We start from the raw sequence: 14,565 nt of genomic DNA, 5'->3' as shown, positions 1-14,565 counted from the left end.
TGTGGCATAAACACGAGACAGTCCCGGAATATTGGGTCAGAAGATGAAAACCGCCGCTCACTGCTTTCTAGCCGATATAATCAAACATGGCTGAGAGCCACTTCACACCGCGCCGCCGTAATGGAGGCATTATATAAGGGAAATTATACGCCAAAGTGTCCCGAACGCTGCGCGGCTTTCACAGGCGCCGGATCAGACATTAAATGGGAGAAGCGAGAACCAGGGTAAAAAAATAATCAATATTTCTCGCACTGTCCCTTTAAATGCAACACTGATTTATCTGCGGTGTTACATAGGACTGCAGGTAAAATCAACTTAATTATCTGTCCACAGAGCAATAGAGTATTAACGTTTGTTGTTGTTTTTTTTTTTTTTTACATAGGACTGCAAGTAAATGGTCTTCATCAGGAGCAATATCAGCAGGGTTTATCTGTAGCTTTACATAGGACTGCAGGTAAATCACCTTCATTGTATCAGGAGCGATATCAGCATGGGTTATTTGTAGCTTTACATAGGACTGCAGGTAAATCACCTTCATTGTATCAGGGGCGATATCAGCATGGGTTATCTGTAGCTTTACATAGGAGCTAAATCGACTTGACTGTGTCATCGCAAGATATCACCAGCAGTTTTACATAGGACTTCAGCTACACTTATACTTCACTGCCTGTCCACATGGATTTATCACTGTTATCTGTAGTGTTGCATAGGACTGCAAATATATTACTTCATCCCCCACCTGGAGTACTTGTAATATGTTATCTGCAGTTTTACATAGGACTGTAGTTAATCTACTTCATTGCCTTCCCCCTAGAGAGCTATCACAATCTGTTATCGGCGGCTTTACATAGGACTGCTAGCTTTCCTACTTCATTGTATGCGATCAAATATGTACACTTACTACATTTCATGGTGCCTACTGAATGATCTGTGGTTTTACATAGGACTGCAGGTAACATCCACTGCGCTGAGAGTAATGACAAGAGTTATTGTTTTTACGTGGGACTGCAGACAAATCTGCAGCAGGATAAAAAAAAATATTGTGCGTTACATGGGACTGAGGAAAACCAATGCATGATCTAGAAATGGAAGGGGCAGGATAACTCATCATGCAGTTTTCGCCGAGGATAATGAAGCCGGGGCCCCGGACGTCCAGGATCTGCCGTCGCCTCCGCTGTGTAACTGCTGGCTGACCTGTATGGGAAAGTATGTGCTTCAGAGCAGCGCTGCAGCGTGGTCAGGACTCAATCCTCCCGGGAACAGTCGGCCGCTATTCATCCCTCTCCAGAGCTAAACCTCAACATTTGCTAGATTTTTGCAAAATAAGCAAAAAATAAAAATATGGCAGCGCAATAAGCAGCCATGAGGATCACGTGAAGCGGAGCTATTCCTGGCGGTGTGTGTTTAATGAGCGGTTACTAAGCCGCTTACAGCTCTAAAGACCTTTCTGCTAAGCTATTATTAAATATTACCGAGAAGAAAATGTTACCAAATGTTCCAAGGCCCGTCCTCCCCCCCACAGAATGACGTGGTGCAGTCCAGCTGGCCGCCGGTGATGTGCGACCACAGAAAAGATGGTGGTAATGTATACCACCCATAGAGAGAAAGCCTGAGAGTCCTGCTTTCCCCCACATAGAAAAAGCCTGAGAGTCCTGCCTCCCCCCACATAGAAAAAGCCTGAGAGTCCTGCTTCCCCTCCATATAGAGAAAGCCTGAGAGTCCTGCTCCCCCCCCCCCCATATAGAGAAAGCCTGAAAGTCCTGCTTCTCCCCATATAGAGAAAGGCTGAGAGTCCTGGTTCCTGGCCATATAGAGAAAGCCTGAGAGTCCTGCTTCTCCCCATATAGAGAAAGGCTGAGAGTCCTGGTTCCCCTCCATATAGAGAAGGCCTGAGAGTCCTGCTTCCCCCCACATAGAAAAAGCCTGAGAGCCCTGCTTTCCCTCCATATATAGAAAGCCTGAGAGTCCGGCTTCCCCTCCATATAGAGAAAGCCTGAAAGTCCTGCCTCCCCACATACAAAAAGCCTGAGAGTCCTACTTCCCAGCCCATATAGAGAAAGCCTGAGATTCCTGCTCCCCCCCCCCCATATAGAGAAAGCCTGAAAGTCCTGCTTCCCCCCATATAGAGAGAGCATGAGAGTCTTGCTTCCCCTCCATACAGAGAAAGCCTGAGAGTCCAGCTTACCCCACCTATATAAAGCCTGAGAGTCCTGCTTCCCCCCATATAGAGGAAGCCTGAGTCCTGCTTCCTAGCCATATAGAGAAAGCCTGAGAGTCCTGCTTCCCCTCCATATAGAGAAAGCCTGAGAGTACTGCTTTCCCTCATATAGAGAAAGCCTGAAAGTCCAGCTCTCCCCCATATAGAGAGCCTGAGAGTCTTGCTTCCCTGTCCATACCTTTAAAGCCTGAGAGTCCTGCTTCCCCTACCCATATAGAGAAAGCCTGAGAGTCCTGCTTCCTCCCCATAAAGAAAAATCCTGAGTTCTGCTTCCCTCCCATATAGAGAAAGCTAGCGTGTCCTGCTTCCCCTCATAGAGAAAACCTGAGAGTCAATTCCCCGCCCATAATGAGAAAGCCCGAGAGTCCGGCTTCACCCACCCATGTAGAAAAAGCCAGGGTGCCTTCCTTCTCTCGCCACACTCCTAAGCTTTGAGTCCTGCTTACTCAGCCCAGTCATAGAGATAGGTGGTGAGCCCTACTTCTTCTGTCACCATTCATACAAAAAGCCAGAGAGTCCCATGTCTCCTAGCCACACTCAAAGAAACCTCCAATGCTTTCAACATCAATGGGCAGGTGAAGCAGGACTCCCAGGTTTAATCTATGAGTAGGTGTGAGAAGCAGGACTCACAGGCTTAATCTATGAGTAGGTGTGAGAAGCAGGACTCACAGGCTTAATCTATGAGTAGGTGTGAGAAGCAGGACTCACAGGCTTAATCTTTGAGTAGGTATGAGAGGCAGGACTCACAGGCTTAATCTATGAGTAGGTGTGAGAAGCAGGACTCCCAGGCTTAATCTATGAGTAGGTGTGAGAAGCAGGACTCACAGGCTTAATCTATGAGTAGGTGTGAGAAGCAGGACTCACAGGCTTAATCTATGAGTAGGTGTGAGAGGCAGGACTCACAGGCTTAATCTATGAGTAGGTGTGAGAAGCAGGACTCCCAGGCTTAATCTATGAGTAGGTGTGAGAGGCAGGACTCACAGGCTTAATCTTTGAGTAGGTGGGAGAAGCAGGACTCACAGGTTTAATCTATGACTACACTGAGGGAAGCAGGACTCACAGGCTTAATCTATGACTACACTGAGGGAAGCAGGACTCACAGGCCTTCTTTGAGTGGGGAAAGAAGTGCAGGACTTGCAGGCTTTTTGTATGTGGGGAAGCAAAGTTAAAACGCTCTATAGAAGTGGTAAGCGGAAAACAGGACTCACATGCTTGATCTAAGAGTGGATGGAGGAAGCAGGACTCGCAGGCTTCTTTATGGGTGGCCGTGATGATGGCCAGGACTCTCAGGCTTTTTCAATCAGTCCTAGAAGAATTGTACTTTTTCAAACCCTAGAAAACCATAACTAGGGCATCTTTAAGAGCCTTCTTTCCAATGTGAGACATGACAGAGCCCCTCAGGTTGGACGATAACAGTTATTATTAACCACCCACAGAATACCTAACTTGCTGTCCTACGGCTGAAGCCCCTAAGATCCAGAGAATGGGGCTTTGGCTTGTGGACAGCAGGGGTCCCAAAGGTAGATGGTTAATAACTTGCATTCGGGGTCCAGCTACCTGCAGTTCCCGGATTGTTCCCGGCAGTGCACAGCCCCGACAGACGAGCAGAGAGATTACAGCTTCTGGCAGAATTCGGGACCTCTGACCATTCATGAACCATTCTTAATTACTCCAGCAGCTAATATGCAAATCTGCTGCCAATTCATTTAGTTGGGGATTGTTAGGAAAGTGAGCCAAGAATGTCGCTCACCGCGGGAAGATCTGCTCAAGACATTATGTCCCCGGGAGGTGTGAATAACCTTCACTCTGGGATCTTAAAGAAAAACACCACGTAGAAAAATTATGTAAGGGACATGACACGGGAGTGTGGCACAATCTGCTGCTCAGGAACACCGAGCGTCTGACCGATGTCCTAAGCCTGGAAAGGAAATGTTTCTCCATTCTTCTGATGCAAAACCAAACATCCTCCTGCTTCTGTGCACACAGGACGGCACTTACAGGGAACCCGACAGCTCATCTATGGCCGACACACGGGCAGCGCGTACCAGGCCTGGCTGCATCACGTCAGCCACATAGGTCTGACTGACACTAACAATTCAGGAAAAGAACAATCACTGGGAACAGAGCCGCCCTGGAGACTCACCCAACAGACAGGTCCCTAGCTGCTTTCTCTATGCACGCAGCTCTGGAGGGTCAGTTGTTGTCAACCTGTGCAAGCATAGGGAGAGACCTATCACCCCAACGCAAAGAGCAGGTGAGAAGACGCTGTGGAACTAAGTGGCCGACTAGTCTCTGTCCAACTGTCCGGCTTTTAAAGATTGTTATTCTCTGAAAAGCAGTTCCCTGCATACAGGAGATCCATAAGATTCTGCCTGCAGCCACCACTAGTGGGAGCTCCCTGCATATAGAGATATATGATAAGATCCTGTCTGCAGTCACCACTAGGGGGAGCTCCCTGTATACAGAGATACATGATAAGATCCTGTCTGCAGTCACCACTAGGGGGAGCTCCCTGTATACAGAGATACAGGATAAGATTCTGTCTGTAGTCACCACTAGGGGGAGCTCCCTGTATACAGAGATACATGATAAGATCCTGTCTGCAGTCACCACTAGGGGGAGCTCCCTGTATGCAGAGATACATGATAAGATCCTGCCTGTAGTCACCACTAGGGGGAGCTCCCTGTATAGAGAGATACATGATAAGATCCTGTCTACAGCCACCACTAGGGGGAGCTCCCTGTATACAGAGAAACATGATAAGATCCTGTCTGCAGACACCACTAGGGGGAGCTCCCTGTATACAGAGATACATGATAAGATCCTGTCTGCAGTCACCACTAGGGGGAGCTCCCTGTATGCAGAGATACATGATAAGATCCTGCCTGTAGTCACCACTAGGGGGAGCTCCCTGTATAGAGAGATACATGATAAGATCCTGTCTACAGCCACCACTAGGGGGAGCTCCCTGTATACAGAGAAACATGATAAGATCCTGTCTGCAGACACCACTAGGGGGAGCTCCCTGTATACAGAGATACATGATAAGATCCTGTCTACAGCCACCACTAGGGGGAGCTCCCTGTATACAGAGATACATGATAAGATCCTGTCTGCAGTCACCACTAGGGGGACCTCCCTGTATACAGATACATGATAACATCCTGTCTGTAGCCACCACTAGGGGGAGCTCCCTGCATACAGAGATACATGATAAGATCCTGTCTGCAGTCACCACTAGGGGGAGCTCCCTGTATACAGAGATACATGATAAGATCCTGTCTGCGGTCACCACTAGGGGGAGCTCCCTGTATACAAAGGTACATGATAAGATTCTGTCTGCAGTCACCACTAGGGGGAGCTCCCTGTATACAGAGATACATAAGATTCTGTCTGCAGCCACCACTAGGGGGAGCTCCCTGTATACAGATACATGATAAGATCCTGTCTGCAGCCACCACTAGGGGGAGCTCCCTGTATACAGAGATACATAAGATACTGTCTGCAGCCTTCACTAGGGGGAGCTCCCTGTATACAGAGATACATAAGATCCTGTCTGCAGCCTTCACTAGGGGGAGCTCCCTGTATACAGAGATACATGATAAGATCATGTCTGCAGCCACCACTAGGGGGAGCTCCCTGTATACAGAGATACATGATAAGATCCTGTCTGCAGTCACCACTAGGGGGAGCTCCCTGTATACAGAGATACATGATAAGATCCTGTCTGCAGTCACCACTAGGGGGAGCTCCCTGTATACAGTGATACATGATAAGATTCTGTCTGCAGTCACCACTAGGGGGAGCTCCCTGTATACAGATACATGATAAGATCCTGTCTGCAGTCACCACTAGGGGGAGCTCCCTGTATACAGAGATACATGATAAGATCCTGTCTGCAGTCACCACTAGGGGGAGCTCCCTGTATACAGAGATACATGATAAGATCCTGTCTGCAGTCACCACTAGGGGGAGCTCTCTGTATACAGATATATGATAAGATCCTGTCTGCAGCCACCACTAGGGGGAGCTCCCTGTATACAGAGATACATGATAAGATTCTGTCTGCAGTCATCACTAGGGGGAGCTCCCTGTATACAGAGATACATAAGATTCTGTCTGCAGTCACCACTAGGGGGAGCTCCCTGTATACAGAGATACATAAGATCCTGTCTGCAGTCACCACTAGGGGGAGCTCCCTGTATACAGAGATACATGATAAGATCCTGTCTGCAGACACCACTAGGGGGAGCTCCCTGTATACAGATACATGATAAGATCCTGTCTGCAGTCACCACTAGGGGGAGCTCCCTGTATACAGAGATACATGATAAGATCCTGCCTGCGGTCACCACTAGGGGGAGCTCACTGTACACAGAGATACATGATAAGATCCTGTCTGCAGTCACCACTAGGGGGAGCTCCCTGTATACAGAGATACATGATAAGATCCTGCCTGCGGTCACCACTAGGGGGAGCTCACTGTACACAGAGATACATGATAAGGTCCTGTCTGCTATTTAGACTCCAGACTGATACAATGTGTGAGTGCAAGTAAATGGAACAATCTCTCCTGATAATTGGCTGCACAGCAAGCAGAGCTTTTGACAACACTGAGGAACATAATGAACTGTTATGATGATCAGCCATTGTGCGTGGCGGCAGACAGAAGGACTTGGACACCGTGACCTCCGCGTTTCATCACCAGACTGTTGCCTTGGCTCGGTGTGGAGAAACCTTACACAGCGTGCAGACTGACAAGCATTATGTGTCCCCTTCCGTGCACACAATAGACCCCTCCACGGCGCTGGGTGCCCGCCGCAGCACAATAGCGCCGTCCTTTGCTTCCATTAACAATTCATACCCGGCGCACAATGTATTTTTAATCGGTTTCCATGCTGCGTGGCATTGTTGGCTAATTAGCTCCCCGAACCCTTACTGAGTTACACAGGATGAAATGTAAGAGCGGCTTTACTTAATGACAAGTTTCCACTGGAAGCTACATAAGCGTTCCTCGATTGTGAGGGTCATTACTGACTGATGGGGACAGATCGCATCTAGAGGGTCCAATGGTAATCATGATAGTTACTAGGGGGCTAGAAATATTCTCCGTGGAAAGTCAAGAGCCGATCAGATCTTGGTAAAACAACTGAGGAGCCCCCACCTGCTGCAATGGCCCCCAACACGGACGTCACCAACACATTCAAGATCCATCAGTATATGACCCACCATAAAAAATGACTAAGGGTCTCATGACACTGCCGGGCTTTTATGGTTAGTGGATCTTTGGAAACTTATACAAAGAGTTTGGAAACACTTTCTTACAATCTGACTGCAACATTGTATTCCCCTTATTGTGTGAAGCAGACGAGCTCCTCCCTGGTGTCTGCATTGTGTCTCACATTCCCTCCATTTAATACCTGGCTGCACCGACCCCGCACAGTGTAAACGGAGCTCTGCAGCGGCTCAGCGCGGCTATACGTGCGGACGGAGGGAGCGGCGGCCTCCAACTCTCCTCCATTACATTGCTGCTGAGACTCTCCTCTCTATCATTCAGCAGAAAGACGACAGCGCCAAGAATTATTTTTTTCCTACACATAAATCAAATTAAAAAAAAAGAAAAACAACATAAATAGGGCCGGAAGACAAAGGCAATCATCCTCCGAAGTGGAACCAGAAAACAATAGGATATGGAGGAGCATTACTCTGCCCTCGTCCGGAACAAACGCAGCGGAAAATGAGAAATAAGGGATGAACGCGGCACCTGGACGAGCGACTGCTGCTGGGACGACAATTGTCTGCAGTAATTGGCAGCCGGGGTCCTGGAGCCGCACGCGGGGCGCCTGTGCCAACAGGATAAGTGATGGCGGCTGGGGGAGCAGCTGCTGGAGGCAGAGCGCGGCACAAGAGCGCGGCACAGGGCGAGAACGACAATGGCGCAACCAGTGCACCAACGTGCTGCATCTCCACCAAGAGAAACATTATATGCAGGAGAGGCCCAGGTTATAGCAGCTGTACATATATAATTATATACAGGAGATGCCCAGGTTATACCAGCTGTACATATATAATTATAAGCAATCCTTATAAGAAAAAGATGAGGGCACTCACCGGTCTTCAGTAAAGTGACTTCTTTATTAGCAACAACAAATCCAGGTAAAAATCATGGCCGGGGGGAGAGGGAGCCAAAGCTCGTGTGAGCAGAGGAGGACGACGGCCGTTTCGCGCTTAGCCTGCGCTTCTACGGGTCCAGGACACTTTACTGAAGACCGGTGAGTGCCCTCATCTTTTTCTTATAAGGATTGCTTGGATTGAAGTCTGTTGTTCTATGAGGAGCACCTGAGGTCTCAAGTGCGCGGCGCAGCGAGGATTCACATCTGTTATCCCCATAAAGGGGTTGTCTTCAGGGTTGGATACAGGGTCGGTGCCGCTCAGTTTTTTACTTTTTTGGTGGTTATTTTACATATATAATTATATACAGGAGATACCCAGGTTATACCAGCTGTACATATATAATTATATACAGGAGATGCCCAGGTTATACCAGCTGTACATATATAATTATAAGCAATCCTTATAAGAAAAAGATGAGGGCACTCACCGGTCTTCAGTAAAGTGACTTCTTTATTAGCAACAACAAATCCAGGTAAAAATCATGGCCGGGGGAGAGGGAGCCAAAGCTCGTGTGAGCAGAGGAGGACGACGGCCGTTTCGCACTTAGCCTGCGCTTCTACGGGTCCAGGACACTTTACTGAAGACCGGTGAGTGCCCTCATCTTTTTCTTATAAGGATTGCTTGGATTGAAGTCTGTTGTTCTATGAGGAGCACCTGAGGTCTCAAGTGCGCGGCGCAGCGAGGATTCACATCTGTTATCCCCATAAAGGGGTTGTCTTCAGGGTTGGATACAGGGTCGGTGCCGCTCAGTTTTTTACTTTTTTGGTGGTTATTTTACATATATAATTATATACAGGAGATACCCAGGTTATACCAGCTGTACATATATAATTATATACAGGAGAAGCCCAGGTTATACCGACTGTACATATATAATTATATACAGGAGAAGCCCAGGTTATACCGGCTGTACATATATAATTATATACAGGAGATGCCCAGGTTATACCGGCTGTACATATATAATTATATACAGGAGAGGCCCAGGTTATTCCAGCTGTACATATATAATTATATACAGGAGATGCCCAGGTTATACCAGCTGTACATATATAATTATACACAGGAGATACCCAGGTTATACCAGCTGTACATATATAATTATACACAGGAGATACCCAGGTTATACCAGCTGTACATATATAATTATATACAGGAGATGCCCAGGTTATACCAGCATGCTCTATATCATTATATACACTTAGTAATGTGGTTTCCAGTATTTCATGGCTTTATTAAAGGGAACCTGTCACCCCAAAAATCGTATATGAGATAAGGCCACCGGCCGCGGTGCCTGCGCACTGCAGTACTTTGCGCTGCCCTCAAGAGGGCAGACAAAGTACGCCTGCACCGGAGCCACAGCATGAAGACAAGAAGAGGACATCATCGTAAGAAGATGGGAGGCGCCAGACCGCGACACCCATCGGACCGAACCGCAGCGGGACCGCCCCTGCATGAGTATAATCTAACCTCTATTTCTCATCTTTCACGATACATCGGGGGCTTATCTACAGCATTACAGGATGCATTCCAGAACGCTGGATAAGCCCCTGATGCCGGTGGCCTTATCTCATATACGATTTTTGGGGTGACAGGTTCCCTTTAAAACTTCTGTTCGGATATTTGGGAAGTGTTGCGGTGTTTTCCTCTCGTGCATCTTGGGGCACCTGGCAGAAGACATGGCACAATGTCCGCTCCTTTATCGTCTCCTTCCGGTCACAGACGCTCTGTAATCACTGCTCATCTATAAGCTGCAGATAAAGCCGCACTCGTTTGGGTAAGTATTAGCTTAGTCTCAGGCCTCGTTCACACTAGCAGTATGTGGTCAGTATTTTCCACCAGTATTTGTAAGCCAAAACCAGGAGTGGGTGATAAATACAGAAGTGGTGCAGATGTTTCTATTATACTTTTCCTCTAATTGTTCCACTCCTGGTTTTGGCTACAAATACGGATATAAAATACTGACCAAATACTGACCGTGTGAATGTGGTCTGAAGCTAACTGTTTGGCTGCGGCCTCCATGTGTGTGATCTGATGTTACACAGCGCTTTATGGACCAGCGCTCAATGCTGTCGCAGCTCACCTCCTCCCCCTCCTCATCACTTTTGCTGTGATGGGGAAAGTCATTCCACTTGTGAACACTAGAGGGTGGTGAGGAATAAAACAATGAAGTAACCAGATTATTATATTCTTACATCTCTAAAGAGGGAACAATAAGGGAGCAGCGCCAGTGGGGTTATAGTGCGCGCTCTGCCTCCTCCTGTACACACATGGGGTTATAGCGTGCGCTCTGGCTCCTCCTGTACAGACATGGGGTTATAGTGCGCGCTCTGCCTAATCCTTTACACACATGGGGTTATAGCGTGCGCTCTGCCCCCTCCTGTACAGACATGGGGTTATAGTGTGCGCTCTGCCTCCTCCTGTACAGACATGGGGTTATAGTGTGCGCTCTGCCTCCTCCTGTACAGACATGGGGTTATAGTGTGCGCTCTGCCTCCTCCTGTACAGACATGGGGTTATAGTGTGCGCTCTGCCTCCTCCTGTACAGACATGGGGTTATAGTGTGCGCTCTGCCTCCTCCTGTACAGACATGGGGTTATAGTGTGCGCTCTGCCTCCTCCTGTACACACATGGGGTTATAGCGTGCGCTCTGGCTCCTCCTGTACAGACATGGGGTTATAGTGCGCGCTCTGCCTAATCCTTTACACACATGGGGTTATAGCGTGCGCTCTGCCCCCTCCTGTACAGACATGGGGTTATAGTGTGCGCTCTGCCTCCTCCTGTACAGACATGGGGTTATAGTGTGCGCTCTGCCTCCTCCTGTACAGACATGGGGTTATAGTGTGCGCTCTGCCTCCTCCTGTACAGACATGGGGTTATAGTGTGCGCTCTGCCTCCTCCTGTACAGACATGGGGTTATAGTGTGCGCTCTGCCTCCTCCTGTACAGACATGGGGTTATAGTGCGCGCTCTGCCTCCTCCTGTACAGACATGGGGTTATAGCGTGCGCTCTGCCTCCTCCTGTACAGACATGGGGTTATAGCGTGCGCTCTGCCCCCTCCTGTACAGACATGGGGTTATAGTGTGCGCTCTGCCTCCTCCTGTACACACATGGGGTTATAGCGTGCGCTCTGGCTCCTCCTGTACAGACATGGGGTTATAGTGCGCGCTCTGCCTAATCCTTTACACACATGGGGTTATAGCGTGCGCTCTGCCCCCTCCTGTACAGACATGGGGTTATAGCGTGCGCTCTGCCCCCTCCTGTACAGACATGGGGTTATAGCGTGTGCTCTGCCCCCTCCTGTACAGACATGGGGTTATAGTGCGCGCTCTGCCTCCTCCTGTACAGACATGGGGTTATAGCGTGCGCTCTGCCTCCTCCTGTACAGACATGGGGTTATAGCGTGCGCTCTGCCTCCTCCTGTACAGACATGGGGTTATAGTGCGCGCTCTGCCTCCTCCTGTACAGACATGGGGTTATAGCGTGCGCTCTGCCTCCTCCTGTACAGACATGGGGTTATAGTGTGCGCTCTGCCTCCTCCTGTACAGACATGGGGTTATAGCGTGCGCTCTGCCTAATCCTTTACACACATGGGGTTATAGTGTGCGCTCTGCCTCCTCCTGTACAGACATGGGGTTATAGTGCGCGCTCTGCCTAATCCTTTACACACATGGGGTTATAGCGTGCACTCTGCCCCCTCCTGTACAGACATGGGGTTATAGTGTGCGCTCTGCCTCCTCCTGTACAGACATGGGGTTATAGTGCGCGCTCTGCCTCCTCCTGTACAGACATGGGGTTATAGTGCGCGCTCTGCCTCCTCCTGTACAGACATGGGGTTATAGTGCGCGCTCTGCCTCCTCCTGTACAGACATGGGGTTATAGTGCGCGCTCTGCCTAATCCTTTACACACATGGGGTTATAGTGCGCGCTCTGCCTCCTCCTGTACATACATAGGGTTATAGTGCGCGCTCTGCCTCCTCCTGTACAGACATGGGGTTCTATCGCGCGCTCTGCCTCCTCCTGTACAGACATGGGGTTATAGCGCACGCTTTGCTTCCTCCTGTACATACATGGGGTTATAGCGCGCGCTCTGCCTCCTCCTGTACATACATGGGGTTCTATCGCGCGCACTGCCTCCTCCTGTACAGTCATGGGGTTATAGCGCACGCTCTGCTTCCTCCTGTACAGACATGGGGTTCTATTGCGCGCTCTGCCTCCTCCTGTACAGACATGGGGTTACAGCGTGCGCTCTGCCTCCTCCTGTACAGACATGGGGTTATAGCGCGCGCTCTGCCTCCTCCTGTACAGACATGGAGTTAAAGAGCTCCATCACTTATTAAAGGTGCAGCCACTGTGGCCAATGCTTTTTTTCCTTTAGGTGTGGTTCCAGGTGCAATGTTGCTGGGACCCCAATACAGGCACCTCCTTACAAGCTATCAGCAGAGATCTGTCCTGTGCTGGCAGTTTGTTACAATGTATCAGCAGAGATCTATCCTGTGCTGGCACTTTTGTTACAATGTATCAGTAGAGATCTGTCCTGTGCTGGCAGTTTGTTACAATGTATCAGCAGAGATCTATCCTGTGCTGGCAGTTTTGTTACAATGTATCAGTAGAGATCTATCCTGTGCTGGCAGTTTGTTACAATGTACCAGCAGTGATCTGTCCTGCGCTGGCAGTTTGTTACAATGTATCAGCAGAGATCTATCCTGTGCTGGCAGTTTGTTACAATGTATCAGCAGAGATCTGTCCTGCGCTGGCAGTTTATTACAATGTACCAGCAGTGATCTGTCCTGCGCTGGCAGTTTGTTACAATGTATCAGAGGGTTTAGCACTGATACAATTGCTCTGCAGGATTTCAGAGTGTGGGAGATTATTTCTATTCACCGTCACCAAGCAGAGATGTTGGGAACAAGCAGAGTGTAGAGGAAAGTTGCTTCATTTTCCTTATACAATGATTAGGACATTCGAGGGTCCGGGAGCGACTTTGTGACAAAGAAGCTGCTTCCATCCTCCAGTCATCTCCCGTATGCCAAGACCTGACCCAGAAAACCTGCGGGCGGACGTCTGCGGGTGACTGGCGGAGCGCTAGGTTAGGAGATAAGTGCTCTAATCATCTGTGACTCGGAGACAAGCTGCTGCCGCGATGTATAGCAGGCCTGCGATAATGCCACTGCCGACTGGCATTACCTGCTTTTACTGGTGAGAACAAAAAACGGATTTTGGCACAACTTTATAGCAATGGCGTGTGCCGCTTTATACATAGGCACTGCTCACATCACAAAATACACATACCCTTTAAATATGCCACCTTAAGGTTGGCATGCAAGCGCTCTGTAGCTTTCACCAAATCATTGGCTCTAACCCTGTATATTAATGGGGCACGGCACAATTCCCACACCCGAGCCTTAAAGTCTTCTATAGAAGGTAACTACCCCATTTAAAATCGGGGAGATCAGAGTCTCAAAATATGTCCTGCTGCAAATTCTGACAGCATGAGGCTCCCTCTACTGGTCACAAGCAGCACTGCAGCCAGTCACCAACCCTCTGCAGCCCACCCCTGGGTAATGCCCCTGCCCCAGACAGCCCTTCCCCCGGCGCAGGCTCTAGAATCGCCGTCACATCGGATCCTGCAGGATTTATCTTCCCATGACGTTGCTAATCCATTTAGGAGAGTCTGGTAATACATCCCCGTCACCGCTCCATCCGCCCGCCGACTTAGAAAGCAGATTTCATGCCCAGGACTATATTTACCCTCCTATTTTTAGAGTTAAATTATGTTGGTCGCTCGGTTTCTTTTCTCCCCCGAGGATTGGCGGCTGCCAAGATCCAAAATGAATTCACACGAAAGTCACCGAGGAGGAAAGTTGTCATCGAAACAAAGAATTTTCTGCTGAAGCGAGTAAACGCGATCCCCGGACCGAGAGGAAAGACAAGAGCCAGCATTTACTGCACCTCTCGTGTCCTGGGGGATGGGAAGACTCACGGAGAAGAAAAGCCTCAAGGCAATGCAACATGGGAAAAAAATATGCAAAGCAGCCGAGAAACGGCTGAGAACAAGCAGCAGCTGCACGCATTCACCCGGCCGGACACCGGCGGACCGCTCCATATCCACCTGCCAGCACTGCGGGTCGGTCCACAAGGAGAAACGTTACTACTTGGATCCCGGGCTGACG

The 14,565-nt window shown here is 49.1% G+C and overlaps 1 protein-coding gene across 3 annotated transcripts in view; it reads right to left on the bottom strand.

The window, feature by feature from the left end:
• LCLAT1 (lysocardiolipin acyltransferase 1) overlaps nt 1-14,565 on the bottom strand; it is a 224,634-nt gene that overhangs the window by 26,660 nt on the left and 183,409 nt on the right. The gene's annotated exons all lie outside the window — the stretch shown is intronic.

This window comes from Ranitomeya variabilis, chromosome 2 (genome assembly GCF_051348905.1).
Source record: "Ranitomeya variabilis isolate aRanVar5 chromosome 2, aRanVar5.hap1, whole genome shotgun sequence".
Taxonomy (NCBI): domain Eukaryota; kingdom Metazoa; phylum Chordata; class Amphibia; order Anura; family Dendrobatidae; genus Ranitomeya; species Ranitomeya variabilis.
This window is presented reverse-complemented; position numbering and strand designations above follow the sequence as displayed.